At 42.4% G+C, this 26,496-nt stretch overlaps 1 protein-coding gene and 1 non-coding gene across 2 annotated transcripts in view; one reads left to right on the plus strand and one right to left on the minus strand.

The window, feature by feature from the left end:
- The window catches only part of LOC134483152 (uncharacterized), a 757,250-nt gene that overhangs the window by 16,774 nt on the left and 713,980 nt on the right, over nucleotides 1–26,496 (plus strand). The window lies entirely within an intron of this gene.
- Nucleotides 18,794–18,981, minus strand: LOC134483722 (U2 spliceosomal RNA). The gene has a single exon (XR_010060605.1). It is a non-coding gene; the product is annotated as a U2 spliceosomal RNA (small nuclear RNA).

Raw genomic sequence — 26,496 nt, forward strand, 5'->3', positions numbered from 1 at the left:
GTCTTCAATTCTGTTCCATTGGTCTATCTGTCTGTCTCTGTATCAATACCATGCAGTTTTTATCACTATTGCTCTGTAATACGGCTTGAGTTCAGGGATAGTGATTCCCCCTGAAGTCCTTTTATTGTTGAGGATAGTTTTAACTATCCTGGGTTTTTTGCTATTCCAGATGAATTTGCAAATTGTTCTGTCTAACTCTTTGAAGAATTGGATTGGTATTTTGATGGGGATTGCATTGAATCTGTAGATCGCTTTTGGTAAAATGGCCATTTTTACTATATTAATCCTGCCAATCCATGTGCATGGGAGATCTTTCCATCTTCTGAGGATTTCTTCAATTTCTTTCTTCAGAGTCTTGAAGTTCTTATTGTACAAATCTTTTACTTGCTTGGTTAAAGTCACACTGAGGTACTTTATATTATTTGGGTCTATTATGAAGGGTGTCATTTCCCTAATTTCTTTCTCGGCTTGTTTCTCTTTTGTGTAGAGGAAGGCTACTGATTTATTTGAGTTAATTTTATACCCAGCCACTTTGCTGAAGTTGTTTATCAGCTTTAGTAGTTCTCTGGTGGAACTTTTGGGATCACATAAATATACTATCATATCATCTGCAAATAGTGATATTTTGACTTCTTCTTTTCCGATCTGTATCCCCTTGACCTCCTTTTGTTGTCTGATTGCTCTGGCTAGAACTTCAAGAACTATATTGAATAAGTAGGGAGAGAGTGGGAAGCCTTGTCTAGTCCCTGATTTTAGTGGGATTGCTTCAAGTTTCTCTCCATTTAGTTTAATGTTAGCAACTGGTTTGCTGTATATAGCTTTTACTATGTTTAGGTATGGGCCTTGAATTCCTATTCTTTCCAGGACTTTTATCATGAAGGGGTGTTGAATTTTGTCAAATGCTTTCTCAGCATCTAGTGAAATGATCATGTGGTTTTGTTCTTTCAGTTTGTTTATATAATGGATCATGTTGATGGTTTTCCGTATATTAAACCATCCCTGCATGCCTGGGATGAAGCCTACTTGATCATGGTGGATGATTGTTTTGATGTGCTCTTGGATTCAGTTTGCCAGAATTTTATTGAGTATTTTAGCGTCGATATTCATAAGGGAAATTGGTCTGAAGTTCTCTTTCTTTGTTGGGTCTTTGTGTTGTTTAGGTATAAGAGTAATTTTGGCTTCATAGAAGGAATTCGGTAGTGATCCATCTGTTTCAATTTTGTGGAATAGTTTGGATAATATTGGTACGAGGTCTTCTATGAAGGTCTGATAGAATTCTGCACTAAACCCGTCTGGACCTGGGCTCTTTTTGGTTGGGAGACCTTTAATGACTGGTTCTATTTCCTTAGGAGTTATGGGGTTGTTTAACTGGTTTATCTGTTCCTGATTTAACTTCAGTACCTGGTATCTGTCTAGGAAATTTCCTGCAGATTTTCAAGTTTTGTTGAATATAGGCTTTTATACTAAGATCTGATGATTTTTTGAATTTCCTCTGAATCTGTAGTTATGTCTCCCTTTTCATTTCTGATTTTGTTAATTTGGACACACTCTCTGTGTCCTCTCGTTAGTCTGGCTAAGGGTTTATCTATCTTGTTGATTTTCTCAAAGAACCAACTTTTGGTTCTCTTGATTCTTTCCATGGTCCTTTTTGTTTCTACTTGGTTGATTTCAGCCCTGAGTTTGATTATTTCCTGCCTTCTACTCCTCCTGGGTGTATTTGCTTCTTTTTGTTTTAGAGCCTTTAGGTGTGCTGTCAAGCTGCTGACATATGCTCTTTCCTGTTTCTTTCTGCAGGCACCCAGCGCTATGAGTTTTCCTGTTAGCACAGCTTTCATTGTGTCCCATAAGTTTGGGTATGTTGTACCTTCATTTTCATTAAATTCTAAGAAGTCTTTAATTTCTTTCTTTATTTCTTCCTTGACCAGGTTATCGTTGAGTAGAACATTGTTCAATTTCCACGTATATGTGGGCATTCTTCCCTTATTGTTATTGAAGACCAGTTTTAGGCCATGGTGGTCTGATAGCACACATGGGATTATTTCTATCTTTCTGTACCTGTTGAGGCCCATTTTTTGACCAACTATATGGTCAATTTTGGAGAAAGTACCATGAGGAGCTGAGAAGAAGGTATATCCTTTTGCTTTAGGATAGAATGTTCTATAAATATCTGTTAAGTCCATTTGGCTCATGACTTCTCTTAGTCTGTCTATGTCTCTGTTTAATTTCTGTTTTCATGATCTGTCCATTGATGAGAGTGGGGTGTTGAAATCTCCCACTATTATTGTATGAGGTGCAATGTGTGTTTTGAGCTTTAGTAAGGTTTCTTTTACATATGTAGGTGCCCTTTTATTTGGGGCATAGATATTTAGCATTGAGAGTTCATCTTGGTGGATTGTTCCTTTGATGAACATGAAGTGTCCTTCCTTATCTTTTTTGATGACTTTTAATTGAAAATTGATTTTATTTGATATTAGAATGGCTACTCCAGCTTGCTTCTTCTGACCATTTGCTTGGAAAGTTGTTTTCCAGCCTTTCACTTTGAGGTAGTGTCTGTCTTTGTCTCTGAGGTGTGTTTCCTGTAGGCAGCAGAATGCAGGGTCCTTGTTGCGTATCCAGTTTGTTAATCTATGTCTTTTTATTGGGGAGTTGAGGCCATTGATGTTGAGAGATATTAAGGAATAGTGATTATTGCTTCCTGTTATATTCATATTTGGATGTGAGGTTATGTTTGTGTTTTTTTCTTCTCTTTGTTTTGTTGCCAAGACGATTAGTTTCTTGCTTCTTCTAGGGTATAGCTTGCCTCCTTATGTTGGGCTTTACCATTTATTATCCTTTGTAGTGCTGGATTTTTAGAAAGATATTGTGTAAATTTGGTTTTGTCATGGAATATCTTGGTTTCTCCATCTATGTTAATTGAGAGTTTTGCAGGATACAGTAACCTGGGCTGGCATTTGTGTTCTCTTAGGGTCTGTATGACATCTGTCCAGGATCTTCTGGCCTTCATAGTTTCTGGTGAAAAGTCTGGTGTGATTCTGATAGGTCTGCCTTTATATGTTACTTGACCTTTTTCCCTTACTGCTTTTAATATTCTTTCTTTATTTTGTGCGTTTGCTGTTTTGACTATTATGTGACAGGATGTGTTTCTTTTCTGGTCCAATCTATTTGGAGTTCTGTAGGCTTCTTGTATGGCTATGGGTATCTCTTTTTTTAGGTTAGTGAAGTTTTCTTCTATGATTTTGTTGAAGATATTTATTGGTCCTTTGAGATATGCACCGCCCTTTCCGGGAGCTTCCGTGCACTATGGTTCCAGATGGCCTTTGGTGTTTTCCTCTGGCGTCTGAGATGTGTGTGCAGAGTGCAGTCTCTTCTGGTTTCCCAGGCGTGTCTGCCTCTCTGAAGGTTTAGCTCTCCCTCCCACGGGATTTGGGTGCAGAGAACTGTTTATCCAGTCTGTTTCCTTCAGGTTCCCACGGTGTCTCAGGCGCAGGGGTCCTGCCGCTCCTGGGCCCTCCCTTGTGGTTCCGAGGCTCAAGTTTGCTCGGGGGTACTGCCTAAGTCCTCTCCACGGCGGCAGCAACCGGGAAGATCTGCGCTGCTCTTTCCGGGAGCCTCTGTGCACCAGGGTTCCAGATGGCCTTTGGTGTTTTCCTCTGGCATCTGGATGTGAGCAGAGTGCAGTCTCTTATGGTTTCCCAGGCGTGTCTGCCTCTCTGTAGGTTTAGCTCTCCCTCCCATGGGATTTGGGTGCAGAGAACTGTTTATCCAGTCTGTTTCCTTCAGGTTCCCTCGTTGTCTCAGGTGCAGGGGTCCTGCCGCTCCTGGGCCCTCCCCTACGGGAACCCAGAGGCCTTATACAGTTTCCTCTTGGGCCAGGGATGTGGGCAGGGGTGGGCAGTGTTGGTGGTCTCCTCCGCTCTGCAGCCTCGGGAGTGCCCACCTGACCAGACGGTGAGGTCTCTCTCCCACGGGGTTTGGGAGCAGAGAGCTGCTGCGGGCCGGGATCCGCCAACAAAATATTTCTAAACATCATATTCTTAACGAACATTTAGAAGCACAGATGTATTGCTGTTTCTCCTCTAGCACACACAATGAAAGGCGATCCCCCAAGCTGTCTCTTAAGTGGTGAATTCTAAAGAAGGAAGTGAGTAAGACCTCAATCAGTCAGGCTGGCTTAGTGATATATAAATTTAGGGTCTCTAAGCAATGACAAATTAACTATGAGGAAGAATATTCATCCAAAAAATGTTGTTAATAGTCAGGATGTTTGTCAGCAGGGGACTCCTGAGAAAGCAACTTATTCTTCAGGAGTCCTCTTCCTGGTCTGTGTCCAATTGCAGCTCTCTTGCACTTTCTGAGACCTGGGAGAGGAAGGCAGTTTTTCAGACACTGATTTGGTGGGGAAATGCAAGCCAGCTGTCAGAATGCTGCCTTCTACCACCTCAGTTCTATTGGACGGTCGACATGGACCTTTTAACTAATATCATTGTTGCTAACTCTGCGGGCAGGGCAAAATCTCCAGCAAGCCTGACAGTAATGTGGGCTGCCAATCTGGGACCCAGACTTATACAAGTGCAAACCAAGAACAGGGCAATGGGAAGAGACCTCATTGGGTTGCAGAAAGAAAGGAGATGTCCATATGTCACCAAGATAAAAGTCAATGACAAGGATGAATTCGACATTTGCAATTGGTTCTTATCCCACAAAGGTGCTTCCTACCTAGGAGGTCACATGACCACAAAATGTCATTTGTCACAGGACCAAGACCTTGTTCAAAACTCTACATAGCATATCACACAGTCATGCCATAATATGATATGTTATTCATCTGTCACCATTTCTGGACTGCAGCTTCAATAACAGAAGCAAAATATACTTGCCAATAGTTCAGTTTCTGAAAAGTGGTTAACTTCCCAGAATACGTGTACATAGACAGAGCAATGAACAATTCCATTACAGGCCATGGTTGGCTCGTTGGGAGTGTAAATTAGAAAGCTTGTAGGGGAAAGCAAAGATGTATGAAATTGGAAAATGGTATCAGATATTGTTAAGCTCACACAGCTGCTTATTCCTACCAGATATTGCTGGGGTCTGGCGGTTTCTGGTCGTCTCCTATTCATATTTATGGTTCTTGTTCAATTCAATCAAATATTTCTGAATCAGTGCACAATCAATCTGTACCACCTTGCTCTCCTGCATAGATGTGACAAAGTTCTTCATACATGTGTTCTCCATCAGGAGCGGCTGAGCAGGTTACTGGAAATACATTCTGCATAGTAAGATCTTGCTGCCCCTTTCTCCCATTCCTACTTCCAAGTTCCACTAACAACCCTAGAACCCATATACCCATGAAGACATGGAATACATCTTGATACATATAAGGCTGCTGCAGAAACAGGAAAGAGCCTATTCAGGGAAGAAGAAATTTTTTTGATGGCCCAAGCATCAAATAGGGTCCAAATCTCTCAATTGTTCAAGAACCAAGAACTTGTTCAAAACTCTACATAGGATCTAATCTAATCTATCACATGGATATGCAATAATGAGGTATGTTATTCATCTGTCACCATTTCTAGACTGCAGCTTCAAAAAGAGCAGCAATATATACTTGCAAAATAATTCTGAAAAGTGGTTGACTTCCCAGAATACTTGTGCATAGGCAGAGCAATGAACAATTCCATTACATGAGGTGGTTGGCTGGTTGTGAGTGTAAATTAGAAAGGTGGTAAGAGAAGCACAGATGTATCAAATTGGCAAATTTTATCAGATATTGTTAAGCTAACAGCTGCTCGTCCCTACCTGATGATGCTGGGTCTGGACGTTGCTGGTCTTTATCTTTCTTGTTGAAGTCAACCAAATATTTCTGGTTCCGTGCACACTCAGGATGAACCTCCTTGCTCCCCTGTTCAGTGGGACCAACTTCTTCCTGCATGTGTTCTCCATCAGGAGCTGGCTGAGCAGGTTTTTGGAAATACAGCCTACATAGTAAGATCATGCTGGCCCTTTCTCCCATGCCTACTCCCAAGTCCCACTAACTCTACCAGGTCCCAGATACCCATGCAGACTTAATAAAATACATCTCGATACACATAATGCTGCTGCACAAACCACAAAGAATAAATTCCGGGAAGAATAACTTGTTTGTTTGGACTGAGCACCAATTAGTGTCCACATCTCTCAAAAAGAACACAGATCTACATCTATCCATGAAAGCCCAATGCATGGGGGCACCATCAATTAGTAGTGGGCCAACACCCTCAAAGGAGGTCATTCTAACCATGTGGTCCACGCACTGAGTTTTGTAAAACCTAGTATGACACCAGAGGCCCAGGTCAGCCTAATAACCTTCTGCTGACTTCAATCAGTGCTGTTCTATCTAGAGCCTTCTGAAGATGCCTAGACAATCCTGGGATGAGTAACAGTCTTTTGTGGAACTGAAAACTGAGTCCTAATGACCCTGGCACACTGATGTGTAAACAGCACAAGAGATAGAATCATAGCTGAAGACCGTCCAATCCAGAACAAAGAAACCAGAAATGGCCATTCCACAGGTGATAGGCTTTCTGACCAGGACTTACCTAGAGAAGGTAATCTCCTTCTTCAACTTATGGTTGTTCTCATGGATCTCAGTGTTCTCCATCTCTAAGTTGTGCAGAATTGACATGACCGCCTCCTCCATTCTCTCCAGGTCTTCATAATATGGATTTGGCCTGAAGTAGGGCCTGACCACAAATGATAGAATACAGCGTACATCAGCATTTAGGAATATATGAGCTCAGGGTGGGTCCTGCACTACCCCAGCCCTGGAAGGACACCTTCTGAATTGTACATATTGGGATCTTCTTCAGCTTCAGAAACTTGTTATTCTGGGGCCAGGACACCGGAAGCTCAGCATCCAGATGGAGGGGTCCCTGGCTCCCTTTGTTCAATACAGAAGACTGGACCTGGAGTCAAGACAGTTATGTTATCAAAAGCCTCAGCCACCGCTCTTCCGGGCACTCCCCTACACACCCAGAAAATGTGATTTGATTTTTCCTGTTTTGAAAACAGGAATTATTCATTCTGAATAACTAATAGTGTAGAGACAGGCATTACACATAATTATGGAGTAGAGATCACATCTGGCCACAAAATAATAAACTGCCCAATGGATACAACTGTACAGACAAATATGACCACACAGTCAAAGAACTGTGCTGTTGACAGTGGGGCTCCCAGAACAAACCATTCACATCTCCATGAATGTGTTACAGGTAAATACTCAGGCCAAGACATAGACCCCTAGATTCCAAGTGTGGAGGGAAATATAAACATATAAATGTTGTACATATGCATTTGGATGTGTGCACATGCACATACACAGACTGAGACACAGCCACAAAAAAAGAGAAATGTAAACAGAGTCAGAGAAAGAGAAAGAGAAATATGGAAACAGAGAGCACTGTGAGAACCAGGAGAAATGCATGCACCATTGCTGTCTCAGAGGGCAAGACACACAGACAAGAACAAACAGGCCTGAGCCTGAGACCTTCTAGTCAAGCATTGATATGAACAGTTTGGGACCAGGCCCCTCAGGCTGCTGCCTGGATCTTCCAGCACTCAGTCCCCTGCCTAGCAAGTACAGAGTCTCACCATAAACTCACTGCAATTACAATCTTGCAAAGCCACCAGCTGTCAAGGGCTTTGCAAATGCACACTAGACACTCACTCTCCCTGACTTTATCCCCGAATTCTTCATTCAGACCACAAGTTCTGCTTTTCAATAAATGGAAGCAGATGAGTCCATTTTCCATCTTGCTCCTCAGGAAGGGTCAGGTTCTGAATCTCCTCTATATGGGAGGTGAGGTTTAAAAAAGGGTCGTTACAGAGACACAGCTTTCTAGAACCCAAAACCTTAAAAGGATAAGATGCAGGTGACATTGAACACCCAGGAATGGAACAAGAGCGTTTGGAGCGATTCATACCTGTTCTTCATGGATCACCCTGTCACAAACATCAGGCAACCTCTCAGGTCGTTTTGCTCCTCTGTGATGAGCTGCAGCTCTTAAATCCACCTCTTATTTTCCTTCTTGGCCTGCTTCTTGCTTAGCTCAGTTCCAGTGGATGATGTTTCTCTCCCAGCATCTGTAGGTAGAAGGACACAAGTGAACCTGCATTGGGAGAATGCATAGAGTGTACATAGACCACAGTGAGGCCTAAACAGGAGAACAAGCCTGGAACCCAGTGTCATTGCTAGGCGATTGGTCTATACTTAAGAGGCCTCCTCAGTGGATCTCAGTTCTCCCACTACTCTATAGAGACCAAGAGAGGTAAGCAGCCAGGTGTTCCCTATGCCGGACTTCACGTGCCTACATGTACCACGGAGATGGCTTCTCCAGGATTATTATCAGCTGAACAGGGTACAGCTTGGTTTCAGGACCCTCACCCCTGTGGCTTCAGAACTCAGATGATAAATTCACCATCCACAAGACTTGAGTGACTGGAGACACTCAGATATCCTACCCTGATATTCTAGGCCAATATCTTTGGATTTAAAACGCATTTCCAGGGAGGACATGGTCAACAGACTTATCAATTCCCCTATTTGAAATACCAAACCCCTGAAGTGCCAATGGGTTACAGGCTGAATCTTGGTCTACACGTTCCAAATAGTTTTGGTATTTTAGAAAAATGTTTGTAACACACAACCTCTAATATATAAAGCTAACGATGACCCTGCAATTAGAAGAAATCAGAGAAGGTCTAAGAACATAAGGTTATTGCCTGGAGCACAATTCTCCCCCTGTTCCTACTGTCAGATATCCACTGTATTTAAAGAAGCAAAGATAGTGAAGTACATTGCTGCCCTGTCTAAACTCAGAAAAAGTGGACCCTCCATGACTCCTGATGGTGTTATTATATCAATGTAATATAACAAATGCACTGAAAAGTAAAGGCCAGAAGTTCACAGTATAATAGCATTGGCCTTACCATATCCTCCCAGTGGAGATGGGGAAACTAAAATTCTGAAATCCTTGATTTTAAGAAATTGTAATATTCATGGAAATTCAATTCCTTTTCAGATGCTCCAGTTGTTGTGGCCCATGGCTAGAAAGGTCAGCTTAAGCCTGCAGCCCCCCTGACAGGAAGCTCAAAATATACTGCCCAGAACTTACTAAACAATCCCCAGAAGTGCTGTCTTTGTCCATCATTACTTTGAGACGAAAGGCCAGATTCCTTCACTCTAGTCTCTCCACAATCGACGTTCCCCCTCCCAAAACGCTTGCGAAGACGGGAAAACATGTCTTAGGGTGTAACCACCAGACTCAGACTGAGAGAAACTAGGGCCCTGGTTGTCACTACAACACTGGTGACATCACAGAGGATGCCAGAACTCTCTAGGAGACAATAGAGTGTCATAGAAGGGACAGCAGATGTCATGGGGAGCAGACTTTGCCCCCCTGCTAATGTTCTCCCTGTACTGAGCATAAGCTGAGGTGCCCTTTCCAGGAGACTTTCCTGGGGCAGAGCCACTGAGCATCTCCTGCTTCCAAAGCCAAATTTTCCTCAAGTCTTGATTATAAAAACCTTAGTAATTCTTATGCATCTAAATGAATGTTTCCTTCCATATCTTGCCCCAAGTTGTCTCGTCCTAACTCAAATTGTCCTCATTCACCAATGTTAGCCATTAAAACTTCCTGAGATTTCACACCAGCTTGAATATGCAGTCAAAAGTTCTCTTGTCTCATTCTGTACAGGTGCTTTATATCACATCAAGAAATAGTCTGCATGGTAGGTTACAACATGGGTGTGTGTTAGGGGAACACTCATGTAGTCATGTGCTTAGCAATTGACAATTGCCAGAAAATTCCTTAGTTGAAAGAGTTGAAGTCTTTATGGTGCTAGGAACAGTGTGGAGACCAGTTGGCAGACAAAAGTGCAATATTGGAGCCACCAATGAAGGGAACCTCATGCTGCTTGTGGGGTTCTCATCTCTGCGCCAATGTCGCCAAAGGAGCACTGCTCACAGGCCTTCTATCAGAAGCTGAGCTTCTATCAGAAAAATAAAATAGTCAAGAGATATAGGGGGTGCACATAAAGGTGTAGGACGAGGCTATACACATCACTATGTGGATAGAGCAAGGACCCAGCACTTATGCTCTGGGTCATGGGCTTCCCCACAAACACAAAAGCATCTGTCACAGTAAAAAATGGATACTGTATTGAGTGCACACACTAACACTGATTGATCAGATCCATACCCCAGATTTTGGGGGCAGATCCATGGCCCCAGATATCTTCCTCTCAACTTATACAGCAAAAAATAAGAAAGAAAGAAAAAAGTCAAAACAAAAAGCTCAAGCTTCTCATATGAGGATTGAAGGAAGTGTGATCTGGTGGTCAGTTCTGATTAGGCCATTTTAGATAGAACAGTGCACAGTGATGCGTAATGTGATGGGTCCTATATAAAGCTTTATGCAATATTGGAATTTTAACAAGCCTCATCCAGAACATACAGAACAGGAAAGGATGTGATCACCATGTCCTTGCTCTCTATCAGGTTATTTTTCTGTGTCCGTGATTGTCAGGCATAGACAGCAACAATCTGAAATAGCTGGTAGACATGGAACAAAGTGGCTAAAACTATAGTTGTGGGTTAAACACCTCAACTGTCAAAGGCTAATGCTGTTCTCACAGTCCCTGGAGGCCACTCTTGTAAGACTGTCTACTGGAAAGTAGAAGCAGGTTTATCTGAGCTCAAAATGAACCTGGCCAGGTAGGAAGAGGGCAACATGGGATACTTGAGACCCTGTCTATACCAGCACAGAAACCCACACTTCCTTCAAAGCATCATCTATGAATTCTTGATTATCTACCATTCTCTCCCTACCAGTCTTTCAGACTGGAATTGTAGAAAAGAACTGGAAATGATCTTCCTATTCTGAAGACCTTGATCTCTCTTTCCTTAGGTGCACATTAAGAACTCATGCAAATGGGTATGACCATCTGAACATCTTAGTATCATCTACTCAGTATATCTAGCCTAATACAGTGCCTATGGCAATCTCAAACTTCCCTGAGTGTTGCTGACCCAGCAAGAAGTATGAAGTACTGAGGTCAAACCCCAGTGATCCTTTCAAGGGGTTAGAAGAAAGCCATCAGAGAAACTCCACTTCTTTGTCCTTAGATTAAATCACATTGACACAATGTGAACCTGGTGGGCTATTTAAACATGCATCTTTCTGCCAACCCCAGCTTTCTGAGTTCAGTCCATGTGAACCTGCATGGGGAGAATGCATAGAGTGTACATAGACCACAGTGAGGCCTAAACAACAAGCCTGGAATCCAGTGTCACTGCAAGGAGTTTGGTCTTCGCTTAAGAGACCTCCTCAGTGGGTCTCAGTTCACCCACTACTCTATAGAGACCAAGAGATGTACGCAGCCAGGTGTTCCCTATGCCTTCTGACACATGCAATAAATGCAGTAAATTTTAATTTCTGTTCAATTGTTCATTAACTTACTTACACTTGCATATTGCTGTGAAAGTGATGGGGTTTCGTGATCAGTATTGCATTTAACAATGCATAACCAATCATCCCTCCTAGAATGACTATATAGAGAAAGAAAATTTATTAGAATGGTTTATAGGCTGTGGTACAGCTAATTCAACAAGGAATGGAAGGTCTAAAACGCAGTAGTTGCCCCTGTTTAAGCCAATCCCCCTAGCATAGCTGTAGCCATTTTGTTCCATGCCTGCCAGATAGTTCATATTCTTGCTGTAATATGTCTGCCTGTCATGGTTGTCTGAAAATAATTTAACTCAGAGCACGGGCAGGAATGATCACATAACTTGTGTATGTTTTTTTTATTGGTTATTTTGTTTATTTGGATTTAAAATGTTAACCCCCTTTCCAGTTTCCCCTACAATAACCCTGCATTCCACCCCCTTCCCCAGCCTCCTCGAGGGTGCTCCCCCACCCACCCATTCCGGAACCACTGGAAGGAAGTTCTTTATGTTGTGAGGTTTCTTAATATTAAATTTCATAATTATAAGCTTCATGTAGGACCAATAAAATTAAAGGTCAATATGAGGGCTGCAGAGATGGCTCCATGGTTAAGAGCACTGACTGCTCTTCCGGAGGTCCTGAGTTCAAATCCCAGCAACAACGTGGTGGCTCACAACCATCTGTAATGAGACCTGATGCCCTCTTCTGGTGTGTCTGCAGACAGCTACAGTATACTTATATATAAATAAATAAATCTTTAAACAGATAAAAAGTCAGTATGAACCTTTGTTGTCTAAAATGGCTTGAGTCAGGGCTGACAACCAGACAGCCCTTCCAGCACCTGCCTATGAGCTCACATTTTAGTCTTTATAAACTGACATAGAAAAATATCCAGGGTCCTAGCGTGACAAATTCTCAGCTACGTCTCTGATGATCAGTCTTAGGGTGGGCATTCAATAAACCATCCCTGTCTAAGTGAGGTCAGAGTTTGTGTGGTTTATGGGGCAACTCCAGGACCTCAACGGTTTTGTCCATAAGGCTGGATATTTCAGCTGGTCTTCAGTACATGCAGGAATCCTGAAGAAGAAGGAAAATTAATAAAGCAAACTTCCTTTTTCCATGTCCTTGATATGAGCCAGCAGAAGGTGTGGTCCAAACAAAAACCAACGGATTGGGTAAAGATCTTTACCAATCCTACAACAGATAGAGGGCTTATATCCAAAATATACAAAGAACTCAAGAAGTTAGACCTCAGGGAGACAAATAACACTATTTAAAAAATGGGACTAAGAGCTAAACAAAGAATTCACAGCTGAGGAATGCCGAATGGCTGAGAAACACCGAAAGAAATGCTCAACATCTTTAGTCACAAGGGAAATGCAAATCAAAACAACCCTGAGATTTCACCTCACACCAGTCAGAATGGCTAAGATCAAAAACTCAGGTGACAGCAGATCCTGGCAAGGATGTAGAGAAAGAGGAAAACTCCTCCATTGTTGGTGGGATTGCAGACTGGTACAACCATTCTGGAAATCAGTCTGGAGATTCCTCAGAAAATTGGACATTGAACTACCTGAGGATCCAGTCCAGCTATACCTCTCTTGGGCATATACCCAAAAGATGCCCCAACATATAACAAAGACACATGCTCCACTATGTTCATAGCACCCTTATTCATAATAGCCAGAAGCTGGAAAGAACCCAGATGCCCTTCAACAGAGGAATGGATACAGAAAATGTGGTACATCTACACAATGGAATATTACTCAGCTATCAAAACCAATGACTTTATGAAATTCATAGGCAAATGGATGGAACTGGAAAATATCATCCTGAGTGAGGTAACCCAATCACAGAAAAACACACATGGTATGCACTCATTGATAAGTGGATATTAGCCCAAATGCTCGAATTACCCTAGATGCACAGAACACATGAAACTCAAGAAGGATGACCAAAATGCAGATGCTTCACTCCTTCTTTAAAAGGGGAACAAGAATACCCTTGGCAGGGAATAGGGAGGCAAAGTTTAGAACAGAGGCAGAAGGAACACCCATTCATTCAGAGCCTGCCCCACATGTGGCCCATACCTATACAGATATTAGATAAGATGGATGAAGCAAAGAAGTACAAGCCGACAGGAACTGGATGTAGATCTCTCCTGAGAGACACAGCCAGAATACGGCAAATACGTAGCCGAATGCCATCATTAAACCACTGAACTGAGAACGGGGCCCCCGTTGAAGTAATCAGAGAAAGGACTGGAAGAGCTTGAAGGGGGTTAAGACCCCATATGAACAACAATTCCAACCAACCAGAGCTTCCAGGGACTAAGCCACTACCCAAAGACTATACGTGGACTGACCCTGGACTCCAACTGCATACGTAGCAATGCATAGCCTAGTAAGATCACCAGCAGAAGGGGAAACCCTTGGTCCTGCCAAGACTGAACCCCCAGTGAACATGATTGTTAGGGGGAGGGCGCTAATGGGGGAAGGATGGGGAGGGGAACACACAAATAGAAGGGGAGGGGAAAGGGTTGAGGGATGTTGGCCTGGAAATCGGGAAGGGTAATAACAATCGAAATGTAAATAAGAAATACTCAAGTTAATAAAGATGAAAAAAATAAAAAGAAAAAAGAACGTGTGGTCCAGATTAGAGGTGGGCCTTTCCATCTCAAAAGATCTGAATTAAAGATTTATCTTCTGATCTCCAAGATTTGGAGTACAATTAGGTCTTCTTGCTTCAGAAAATTTAATTAAGAAAAAAATCCAATGGTGCTTATGCCTTTAGCCTCAGCATCCAGGAGGTAGAGGCAGGTGGATCTCTGAGTTCAAGGCCAGCCTGGTCTACAAAATGAATTCCAGGACAGCCAGAGCTACACAGGGAAACCCTGTCTCAAAAAAAACAAAGAAGAGGAGGAGGACCAAGAGGAGGGGGTTGAATAGAGGAAAACAGAAAGAAGGAAGGAGAGAGAGAGAGAGAGAGAGAGAGAGAGAGAGAGAGAGAGAGAGAGAGAGAGAGAGATCCCCCTCACAGGGCGTCAAGCCATTTGGCATTAGTTAATTCCAGGTACACTCAAGTTGACAACCAAGAACAGCAATCACATTACCCGTGGTTGTGATCTCACCCTGGTAGGCTCCTGAGTAGGAGGCTGAAGCAGGAGAATTGCCATAAGTCTGATGCCAGCATGAACTACACACCTGTTCCAAACCAAGCCAATCTCAGCTACAGTTTGAGATTCTGTCTGAAAAATATGAAAGAGAAACAAAACATGAATTCCTAGAGCAGTGTTTCTCAACCTTCCTATGGCCTCAACCCTTTAGAACAGTTCCTCATGCTGTGGTGACCCCAACTACAAAATTATTTTGTCGCTACTTCACAACTGTAAATTTGCTACTGTAATGAATCTTTATTGTAGTGTAAACTATCAGATAGGAGACCCTGTGTGGGTCACGACCCCCAGGCTGAGGGCCTTTGCCCTAGAGGCGGTCTTGGCCTAGTTTATATAGTTCATATTACAATGGCCTCTCTCAGCGTTTGAAGGTCAAGTATATTCACTTGTAACATCAAAACTTAAAAATTCAGCTGAGCTGGTGGCTGGTATGGTGTGACATCGCCCAGAATAGCTTTGCCATTTTGTTCCATGCCTGCCAGCCATTTCATATTGTTGCTGTAACACGCCTGCCGACACTGACAAGGAGAAGGGACTTGGCTCAAGGACATGCTGACCACATACCTTGTTTTGTTCTGAATGTTCAGTATGCAGTTTGCTAATCTTAAGAAATTCTACACCTGAAGGAGTGGTTCCCTGAAGCGGACACAGTTGAAAGGCTAAGGCAGATGTGTGAAGGAATGTTTCACTGAGGCAGACGCAGGTAAAAGGATGTTCTGCTAAAGCACGCATGTGAAAGGACACGTGATGAAGGGTTCTGCACTAAGGACACACATGCATTGGTCTGCCTTGCATTCTGTAGTTGAGCTGCATTTGCTGGCACTTCATAGAACCACAGCAAAAACCCCTCTGGTGGGCTGTGTAGTTTCCCACTGTTTCCGTGGCCTCGGGCTGATGGTTAGAATGATGTCAGCTGAGACAGACACATGTGCTGACGCAGGACACATGCTGAGGCCAGACCCATGGAGGACATGGGATATTGAGAGGGAGTTTGGATTGAGTTATGCTTGCGTAGCTTGTTGGTTTGGGGTCTCTGCTGATCTCTGCTCGCCTGAGAGCTGCTCTTACTGACTGTGTAGCATCTTGGCTGCTCTTTGTTCCCCTTGGACAGCCCTCAGGACCAGGCTCTCCTCTCCCTTAACCATAGCTGCTGTCCTCTTCCTCTCTCCTCTCCATCACACATGTTCTTCCTTTATTCTCTGGCAGCTTCTTCTTCCTTCTTCCCTCCTCATGATCCTCTCTAGCAAAGCCCTCAAAGCTCCCCTCCCCCATCTGTCTGCTGTGCAGCTGTTGGCTGTTGTCTTCTTTATAATCACAGTTAACTGGGAGCAGGGTCAGTTATTTGGGGTTAACCAGTCCTGAGTTCCACAAATTAGCATTAAAATACAAGCAGAATTAGGCCAATACACTACAGGGGTTTTTGTTTGTTTGTTCGGTTGGTTTGGTTTAATTTTCATTTACCTTTTTACTTGTTATTTTATTTTTGGCTATTTTTTATTAATCGGTTATTTTATTTATTTACATTTCAACTGTTGTCCTGCTTTCCAGACTCCCCTCATCAAATTTACATCCCATTTCTGCTCAGCTTTGCCTATGTGACAGTGCTCCTGCACCCACACATATCCATTCCCACCTCACACCTCTAGGATCTGCCTTTGGTGGGGCTACAGGCCTCACCTTGAACCATACAGCATCCTTGCATACACTTTGGCTGGCAGTTTGGCCCCTGGGAGCTTGGGGATTAGGGAAAGAAGATCTGTTCAGATATTAAAGCCAATGATTGCGGCATTCTCTTCTTTTTCTGGTTATAGGTGAAATTATGTTTGTGTGCTTCTCTTTTTTTAAATTATTGAGAGAAGATTAATTTCTTGGTTTTTCTTGGGTATAGTTTAGTTCATTGTCTTGGAGTTTTCCTCCTATTAGCCTCTGTTGTGCTTTCTTACAGAAAAGAATTCTTTAAATTTGGTTTTGTCATGAAATATCCTGGTTCTTCCTTTTATGGTGATTGAGGATTATGCTGGATATAGGAGCCTGTGTCTGCATTACATCTGCCCAAGATTTTCTGACTTTTAGAATCTCTGTTGAGAAGTCTGGTGTAATTCATATACGTCTGAATTTATTTGTTACTAGATATTTATACCTTACCCCTTTTAATGTTCTTTCTTGATTTGTGCATTTAGCGTTTTAATTATTATGTGAATGGAGGAATTTTTCTGGTACAATTAGTTTGATGTTCTGTAGGCTTGTTGTAACTTTATGGCCTTTTCTTTCTTTACCTTATGGAAATTTGCTGCTATGATTTGTTGAAGGTGTTTACTGGATCTATGAACTAGAAATCTTAATTCTCTTCTCTATCTATTATCCTTAGGTTTCAACATTTAATTGTGTCCTGAAATTCATGGATATTTTGGATTCAATAAACTATACATGTTTATCTGAGATGGGTGTTTTGTGCTTTGTGGGATGACCTCCTTGACCTCAGGCTGCATGAAGAATCTCAGGTGACAATGGGGACATAAATTATAAGTATGTGTAGCAAGACCCAGGCCTCTTCCAGGTTCTTAGATATTAACTGAGAACCTCAAATACAGTAGTGATGTGATAGTGTGGTGTGAATCTAGTTACTATTCTCTATTTTGATATAGATGACTCTTTTTGTGTCATGGTCAGCTTATAATGACTAGAAGACCTAAGCTTGAGAATAACCAAAGACTACATTGCTTCTCTAGCAGCTGAGCTTTTAAAAGCCCTGGTGTGACAGCAACTGTTGGTGGACATTCTGGATTATTCCTTCTGTACTTTAACTCTCTGTGTCACTTCCACCATCAGTAAGTTAGTTCAATTCCATAAATTGGAAATCCATCACCTGGAAGAAATACTCTTTTTTTTAAAGATTTATTTATTTATTTATTATATACAAGTACACCGTGACTGTCTTCAGACACACCAGAAGAGGGCATCAGATCTCATTACAGATGGTTGTGAGCCACCATGTGGTTGCTGGGATTTGAACTCAGGACCTCTGGAAGAGCTGTCAGTGCTCTTAACCACTAAGCCATCTCTTTAGCCCAAGAAATACTTTCTGAATATGATCTGAGATTGGCCATGGAAAAAGGGTAGCTTGAACTGTCCCACCTAGGTTCTGGGCCTGCACAGGCCTGCTGTCCAAAAGAAACCTGTGTTCACAGCTGTTGGCTGGCTAAGAAAGATTTCACGAGACGTGATACACAGCCCTCGGACTTCTGCTCCAGTCATCTGCACAATTTTTCCCGGACGATACCCTCATACCTCCAGCAGGCTGGGGATGAAGCTGTCCACTCTCAGCTCCCCTTCAGCCATCTTGTGGGCACCAGACTCTCCTCCCTGCAGCAGGAACAAGGGCTTCTCCAAGGTGGCTGCAGCAGCAGTGGTGGTTTGGCATTCTCACCTAGGAGGCCCTATGCCTTTCTACCCCAGTTCCAACTCACCTCAGGCCCGGGCCTTCCCCCCATCCACTTCCCATGGAGCAGGGAGAGAAGCACCCACTAGAAATAAAAGGGAATCCCTTGGTCCTGCCAAGAGTGAACCCCCAGTGAAGGGGCTTGTTGGGGGGAGGGTGGCAATGGGAGGAGGATGGGGAGGGGACACCAATAGAGAAGGGGAGGGGGAGGGGTTAGGGGGATGTTTGCCTGGAAACCCAGAAAGGTAATAACAATTGAAATATAAATAAGAAATACCCAATTTAATAAAGATGGAGAAAAAAAGAGAAAAGTGTCACACATTTAAAACAGAAGAATATGGACCCTAATTTTAAAGCACAGCTCTGTCAATTAACTAAACCTTTAAAAAGCTCAGAAAATCAGGCCAAACAATATTTTCTCGGTTTATGTATCTTTAATGTCGCATAAATAATAATGTCCGTTTCTTGCTATTGTGGAGGGAATTAAATAGATAATATGTAATCATGGAAATTTTGAAGTACCATCCACTTTTCTGTTCATTAAATCACTCTTCCTCATTTCATTGATCAAGTATGTATGTTTTCTTTTCATAGTTACATGTATAATAAAACCAGCATAAAAACCTTCAGAATTGTATAAGCTTTCACTTTTAACAAATTAAATTAGTTGTTCTTTGTATTTCTGCTGAACTATTAAATGTTCTTTATATGTCCCAATGCGAGTTTATTAGGTACCTATAAACTTTAAACTCTTTGCCTGAGAGCATGAGTACTATTTAATTATATAGTAACTACACTCAGGCTGTCTTTGTATTAGAACCAATTATATCAGACTCTAAGAAAAATTACTACACTTGATCTTAGCCAAAAGGCCGAGAAGCGATTAAGAAAAATTACTATTGCTTTAAAGTTTGTGTGTGTATGAGTGAGAGTATGAGTATGAGTGTCTGTGTGTGTGTGTGTGTGTGTGTGTGTGTGCAGCACATGACCAAACAACTTTCAGGAGCCATTTCTCTCCTTCTGTCATGTGGGTCCCAGGATGTAACCCAGATGTTTGACTTTGGCAATAAATAATATTACCCACTAAATAAATAAATAAACAAACAAAAAACAAGCCACAAATCAACTTTAAAAGTAAAGGCCAGAAGTTCACAGAATAGTAGCATTGGCCTTACCATATCCTTTCTTTGGGGATGGGAAAATTAATGTTCTGAAATCCATGACTTTCAGGAATTGTGATATTCATGGAAATTCAATTCCTTTGCAGATGCTCCAGTTGTTGTGGCCAATTGCTAGAAAGGTCAGCTTAAGCTTGCAGGACCCCCACCATCCCTCCCCCCACCCCACCTCCACAGAAAGCTCAAAAGACACTGCCCAGAACTTACTCCACATTCCCCAGAACCACTTTCTTTGTCCATCATTTCTGTGAGACGAAAGGTCAGACACCTTCACCCTAGTCTCTCCACAATTGACATTCGCCCCTCCCAAAACACTTCTAAGACTGGAAAACATGTCTTAGGATGTATCTGCCAGACTCGGACTGAGAGAAACTAGGGCACTGGTTGTCACTACAACATTGGTGACAGAGGACGCCAAGTACTCTGTAGGAGACAATAGAATGTCCAAGAAGGGACAGCTGATGTCATGGGGAGCAGACTTTGCCTCCCTGCTAATGTTCTCCCTGTACTGAGCATAAGCTGAGGTAGCCTTTCCAGGAGACTTTCCCGGGGCAGAGCCACTGAGCATCTCCTTCTTCCAAAGCCAAATTTTCCTCTAGGCTTGATTATAAAAACCTTAGTAATTCCTATGCATCTAAATGAATGTTTCCTTCCAAATCCTGCCCAAAAATGTCTCATCCTAACTCAAATTATCCTTCTTCACCAATATTAGCCATTAAAAATTCCTGAGAAATAATACCAGTTTGAATATGCACTCAAAATGTTCTCCTGTCTTATTATGTACAGGTGCTTGAAATCACATCAAGAAATAGACTGCATGGAAGGCTGCAACATGGGTGTGTGTTAGGGGAACACTCATGAAGCCTTAGCTTAGCATTCAACGGTTGCCACAAAATTCCTTAGGAGGAAGACTTGAAATCATTATGGTGCTAGAAACAGTGTGGAGGCCAGTTGGCAGAGGAAAGTGAAACATTAGAGCCACCATTGAAGGCTCCTGTTGGGCCCTACCTTGGTGTTTCCCTCCCCCCTCGCTGAGCCTTTCAGCCTGCTATAGGAAGAAATTGTTTACACCTTTGACAGCTGCTCTTAGCCCCTGATTTGCGGCTGGGATTTTCCATGGCACCCTTCCTCCCCACTGAGCTTTCCTGCTTCTTGTTTTTAAGAAGCTGTTTATGCCCCTGATTGGGCTGGAACTTTGACCTCACAGACTTGTCCTATTTTCCTGGTTGGGGATTTTCACCTGCCTTGTTGTTTTTCCACGGCTTTTGCCTCTGGTATATAAGGAGATCTCAGTAAAGCCTTGATGGCACTCGCTAAAAAGGGGTGACCCATGTACGTGTTTTCTTTCAACCCCACAAACCTACACCTGATATTCACACACTATCGGCGCAGGCACTGACAATAGGTATCACAATAGAAACTAGTAACTAGATTTAACCAAACTATCACATTAATGCCATATTTCGTGGTATTTTTTTTTTTGCACTCCTAGAACCTGGAAGAGGCTTGGGGTTTTCTAATCCTACTCATAATTTATTATCCTTCCCAACACTATGTGCTTTGTTCTGTAAATGCTAACAGCGCCATCCAATACCTAGGATATTTTCTACTGACATGTGTGACGTGAGACAAAACAGTCCCTGTCATCCCTCACCTGAATAAACTCCTTAGAGGACAGTGTAGTTGGAGGGTCCTTCTTTCCTCTCCAAGATCGAGAAACATTTCCAGTCTTCAGACAAGTGTGTCAGCCATTGTCCAGTGACTGTCTTGAGATGTCCACATTGTCAGCTGAGTGTCGTCATCCAGCCTGCCCTGTAATTGTTGTCGATGATTAATAGGGTTCCAGCCCTAGGATTTAATTCAGTGCTACAGTACTTGCCAAACATGCTCAAAGCCCTAGCTGCCACCCTAGTCCTGTGTGCTCTAGAGAAAGAAATTAAAGAACCACATTGTCTATCAAGTTTCTCCTCCAATAGAAGGAGAATCTGCATCAGGTCTTTTAAGTAACTCTAAGCCCCAACTTCCCCACAGCTCCCTCCCTCAATTTCATTATTGGTGCATTTTCAGTAACGCTCACTTTATTTTTGGTGTGCAAAGAATATGCACCATGTCATTAAAGTGTGTGTGTATGTTTGTGTGTGTGTTCATCCATGAACTCACTATAAATTATTATCAAATGACCCAGAAGACCGTGGAGAAACGTGTCGATGTGCATGCAGAATTATGTTACTACCGTTCCATGGCACCTTGCAGGGAACACTGAAATAGTGGGCCGCTTTAATAGAGCCTAAAACCAGGCTATGCATGGTTTTCGGTGAGATTGTGATGTGCAACACCACAACAGAGATCAGCAGAAGCTTCATTTATTCCATGCTGCTGTTACCAAGAGGAGGCAAAGCCTCATCCCATAGACAGTCTGGTAGGATCTGATGAAGGGCAATAAACTCAGGGTTGAAATCAAGCCTTTAGAAACAAAGAGAAAAATACAAAGTCAAGGAAAGCAAGAGCTGTCTTTTTCTTTTCTTCCTCTTTTTTTTTTGAGAAGATCCACAAGAGAGACAACCCCTTCCTCAAACTAACAATGCACAAGAGAGACAATACATGACTTAAAAATCAGAAATGAAATGAGGGACATAACAATAGACACCGAGCAAATTCCAAAATCATTAGTTCTTACTCCCGAGGACTTTACGCCAGAAAACTGGAATATATAACCAATATATATTCCAGATAACAATTACCAAATTTAAATCCAGATCTGGGAAGGTATCTGAAAAATACCCCTAAGAAAATAGATACACTCATTAAAGGTTGCATACATTATATATTATATTGCTTTCTTTTTGCATGATTAAACCCCTTCAAGGACATTTAGCTATGTTATAGAAAGTGTTACTTTTAAAACAAAAGGACAAAGAGTGAAATTGAGGAGTCACTGAGAGACACTTCCCAGACAGGATCAAGGAAAGACGGCTGAGAGATGCAAGCAGGGGCTGCAATGCTGCCCTTGAGAAGAAAATGTTTTTCTCACTTTACCTTACACTATGCTGTACTGTGTCCGTTTTTTGTGGAAGCGGCTCTCATGCTCTCTGGGTTATGACAAGGATATTGTGATACTAGGAAGAGGGGTGATTTGCTATACAGATATTTTAAGAAGAAGGCTTTGCTTAGTCTCACTTCTTTGCCTAGTCTTGCCTCAGTCGTTCCTGGTATCATGGGAATAACGATCTTATTATATCTTGCCAAAAGGGAAAGTGAGGTAATCCATATTCATGCCTATATAAGGGTTAATAAACTTGCAGCTGCATGCAGTTGCATCTGCCTTTGCTCTGCATCCCCTGAGTCCTGGTTATTTGTGACCGTACCTGGGCCCCCAACCCACTAGATGTTGACAAGCATCACCCTTCTCACTGTCAGGTTTATTTTCTTTCTTTTTTGAAATCTATGATGTGGAGGCGTATTACAGCAACAATATGAAATAGCAGGCTGGCATGTATGAAAATTGCTGTGTTTAAGCTGGGTGTGGGGACAAGTCCTCAAAAGGAGCTGTTAAGATGGGAAACACACAATGCATTTGTTGCTGGAATTGAGTTGCCTCAGCTGTATTGCTCTGCCTGCTCAGTGTCCATTCAACATCACTCTGTTTCTACAGAGGAACTCAAGGTTTGCCCCAGCCGCCTGTGAGCTGTGATATGGGCAGAGAAAGGCCAGGACACAGTGGTGATTTCCCACTCCTCAGTTATGCTGAATTTTCCACTACTGTACTTGTATACACAAGTACAGTGTGGTCAGTTATTATAGATATTTGTCATTTCTTACAGAGGGCAACTATGATTGACTACACCCAATTCTATAAAAAACAAAACTCAAGAAACCTGGCCCTTGGCAGCAATGAATCAAGAAATATCTAGGATGGTGGGGCATGAATTCTGCCAAGCAATGAACTCAGATAGGTGGGGTTGTGAGGAAGATGTATGGTTGAATATCCCAATAGGTTCACGTTGTATCATCTTGATTTAATCTAAGGACAATGAAGTGCAGTATCTATGATGGCTTTCTTCTAACCCCTTGAAAGGTTCACTGGGGTTTGACCTCAGTTCTTCATTCTTCTTGCTGGGGCAGCAACACTCAGGGAAGCTTGAGATTGCCATAGGCACAGTACTAGGCTAGAAATGCTGAGTAGGTGATACTAAGATATTCAGATGGTGATACCCATTTCATTTGTTCTTAACGTGGACCTAAGGAAAGACAGATCAAGGTCCTTAGAATACAAAGATCATTTCCAGTTCTTTTCTACCTTTCCTGAATGAAAGACTGGTTGGCAGAGAATGGTAAAAATTCAAGAATTGGTAGATGATGCTTTGAATGAAGGGTGGGTTTCTGTGCTGGTTTTAGACAGGTTCTCAATTACCCCATCTTGTTCTCTACGTTGCTCGTCAGGTTCACTTTGAGCTCAAATAAAGCTGCTTCCACTTTCCAACAGGTAGTCTTACAAAGGGGCCTCCAAGGACTGTGAGGACAGCATTAGCCAATGAGAATTGAGGTGTGTAACCCACAACTATAGCTTTATCTGAAAGACCCTCAGACAGAGGAGACTCTCGCTCCAGTCCTGAGGACAATCACCACCCCATGAACACACAGGACTCAGTCTTGATGTAAAAACAAGAGGTTTACTTTGGGATACCAATGCACTGGGGCTCGACATGGTCCTCACGCAGGAGGGATGTGAGGAGCCTCAAACAACAGAAATGTACAGCTTAAACAGTCAGTTAAGATTACACAGTTTCATTAGCTCAGCTATTTCGTGCCAAGGATAACTAGGCAGATGTTTCTCATCCTGGAATTTCTGGGATAAGGCCTTAACCATATCAATGTAGCTATTTCAGTAGGAAGGACGTCTGACTTAATATATGTTTTCTTATCCTGGGGTTTCCAGGACAAGGACCAAGGATATCTGTCTTGGCAGTTGTTTCTCTTCTGGAGTTCCCAGGACAAGGCTATAGCTATGTCAGCCTATAGCACAGCTGCATTCAGTACCAAGGACATCTCACTTCTATAGTGGTCAGTCAGCTTCCCAGAGATGTTTCCTGTCTTCTAATTGCCCTGCAGTAAATATGTTCTATACCCTCTGTTCTTATGGTCAGGCAGCTTCCTAGAGAGTGGGTGGGAATGTGCTTTCTGTACTTTCTGGTCTATTGTCTAACGTCTAGGGGCTAAGCGAGGGCCAGCTTAAAAGATTCTCATGCTTAAGAAATGGCTGTACTGATATCAAACGGGGATCTTTCATATCCACTTTCTTCCAAGTCTACCAGCCATCTCAGATTGTTGCTGTAATATGCCTGACAATCAAGGACACAGAAAAATAACTTGATACGCAGCAAGGACATGGCAATCATATCCTGTGTCGTTATGTAGGTTCTGGATGAGGTTTGTTCAAATGACAATATTGCACAAAGCTTTATATAGGACCCATCAAATTAAGGGTCACTATGCACTGTCATAGCTAAAGTTGCCTGCTCAGAGGTGACCACTGGATCACTCTTCTGTAACTTCACATGAGAGGCTTGTGCTTTTTGTGTTTTTTTTCTTATTTTTTATTTATTTATTTATTTATTTATTTATTTATTTATTGCTTTATATGTTGTCCGGAAGATAGTTCAAGTCATTGATCTGCCCCCAAAATCTGAGCTTTGCTACTAATACTGTAAACAGTATTAGTGTATGCATTCAATAAAATAACTGGTTTTTTTTTTTTAGTATGATAGATGCTTTTGTGTTTTGTGGGGTGATCCATTAAACAGGAGTGAAGATGCTTGTTTCTTACTCTGTCCACTGAGTTATGTCTCTAGGCTTGTCCTACTCCTTTGGCTGCATCCCCCCCCCACATCTGCTGACTATTTTATTTTTCAGATGAAATCACACGTTATAGCTTAGAGAGGCCTGTAAGCAATCCTACTTTGGTAACTTAAGTGCAAAGAGGAGAGCCCCACACTCAGCCTGAGGGTGCATTCACTGGTGGATCCAATATTTCAGTTTCCTCTCCTAACAGATCACCACGTTGTTGCCAGGACCATAATGAATGCAATTCTTTCTCCTAAGGAATCTGGTGGCAACTGTCAAATATTAAGCACAAAGCTTCAGGTTGTACCTATAACACACACCCACATCGCAACCTACCCGACAGGCTATTTCTGGGTGTGATTTCATGCACCTGCACATGATGAGACAGGAGACCTCTTTGGCTACTTACAGGAACTGGTGTGATGTCTCAGTAATCTTTAATGGGTAATATTGCTGACTGAGGAGAATTTGAGGTAGGATGAAACATTTCTGTGCAGGGATTGGGGAGGAAGCACTCATTTAGATACATAGCAATGACTTAGGTTTTTCCAATCAAGCCTAGAGCCAAATTTGGCTTTGGAAGCATGTGGTGCTCAGTGGCTATGCCACAGGGAAGTCCCCTGAAAAGGGCACATCAGCTTTTGCTCAGTACAGGGAGAACATTAGCAAGGAGACAAAGTCTGTTATCCGTGACATCAGCCGTCCCTTCGTGGACATTCTATTATCTCCTAGAGAGACCTTGGAATCCCTGTGATGTCACCAGTATCGTTGTGACAACCAATTCCCTACTTTTTCTCTTAGTGTCCAAAGGATATATCCACAGACATGTTTGCCCGTCTTTGTAGGCACTTTGGGAGAGTTGATGTTCATAGAGAAGAGTCTAGAGTGAAGCAAATGAAACCTAAAGGTAATGATGGACACAGGACATGGGGAATGTGGAGTAAGTTCTGGGCAGTGTATGTTGAGCTTCCTGTCAGGGGTGTGTGTGGGGGTCTTCCGCTGGCCTTTATAGCAATGGGCCACAACCACTGGAACATCTCCGCAGATATTGAATTCCATGATTATCACAATTCCTGAAAGTCAAGGTTTTCACATCATTAGTTTCTCCATAACCACATGGAGGATATGGCAATGCCTATGCTATTATTGGGTGAACTTCTAGTCTTTACTTTTACAGTGCATTCAGTATGTTAAATTGATATAATAACACCATCAGGAGTCATTTAGGGTATAACTTTTCTGAATTAAACAGGGCATCAATGTACTTCACTTTCATTGCTTCTTTAAATTCAGTGACTATCTAGCAGTAGTAAGAGGGAGAGAACTGTGCTCCTGGCCATGACCTTATATTCTTAGAACTCCTCTGACTACCTCTGGCAG

The sequence above is a fragment of the Rattus norvegicus genome, chromosome 19 (genome assembly GCF_036323735.1).
Source record: "Rattus norvegicus strain BN/NHsdMcwi chromosome 19, GRCr8, whole genome shotgun sequence".
Classification (NCBI taxonomy): Eukaryota; Metazoa; Chordata; class Mammalia; order Rodentia; family Muridae; genus Rattus; species Rattus norvegicus.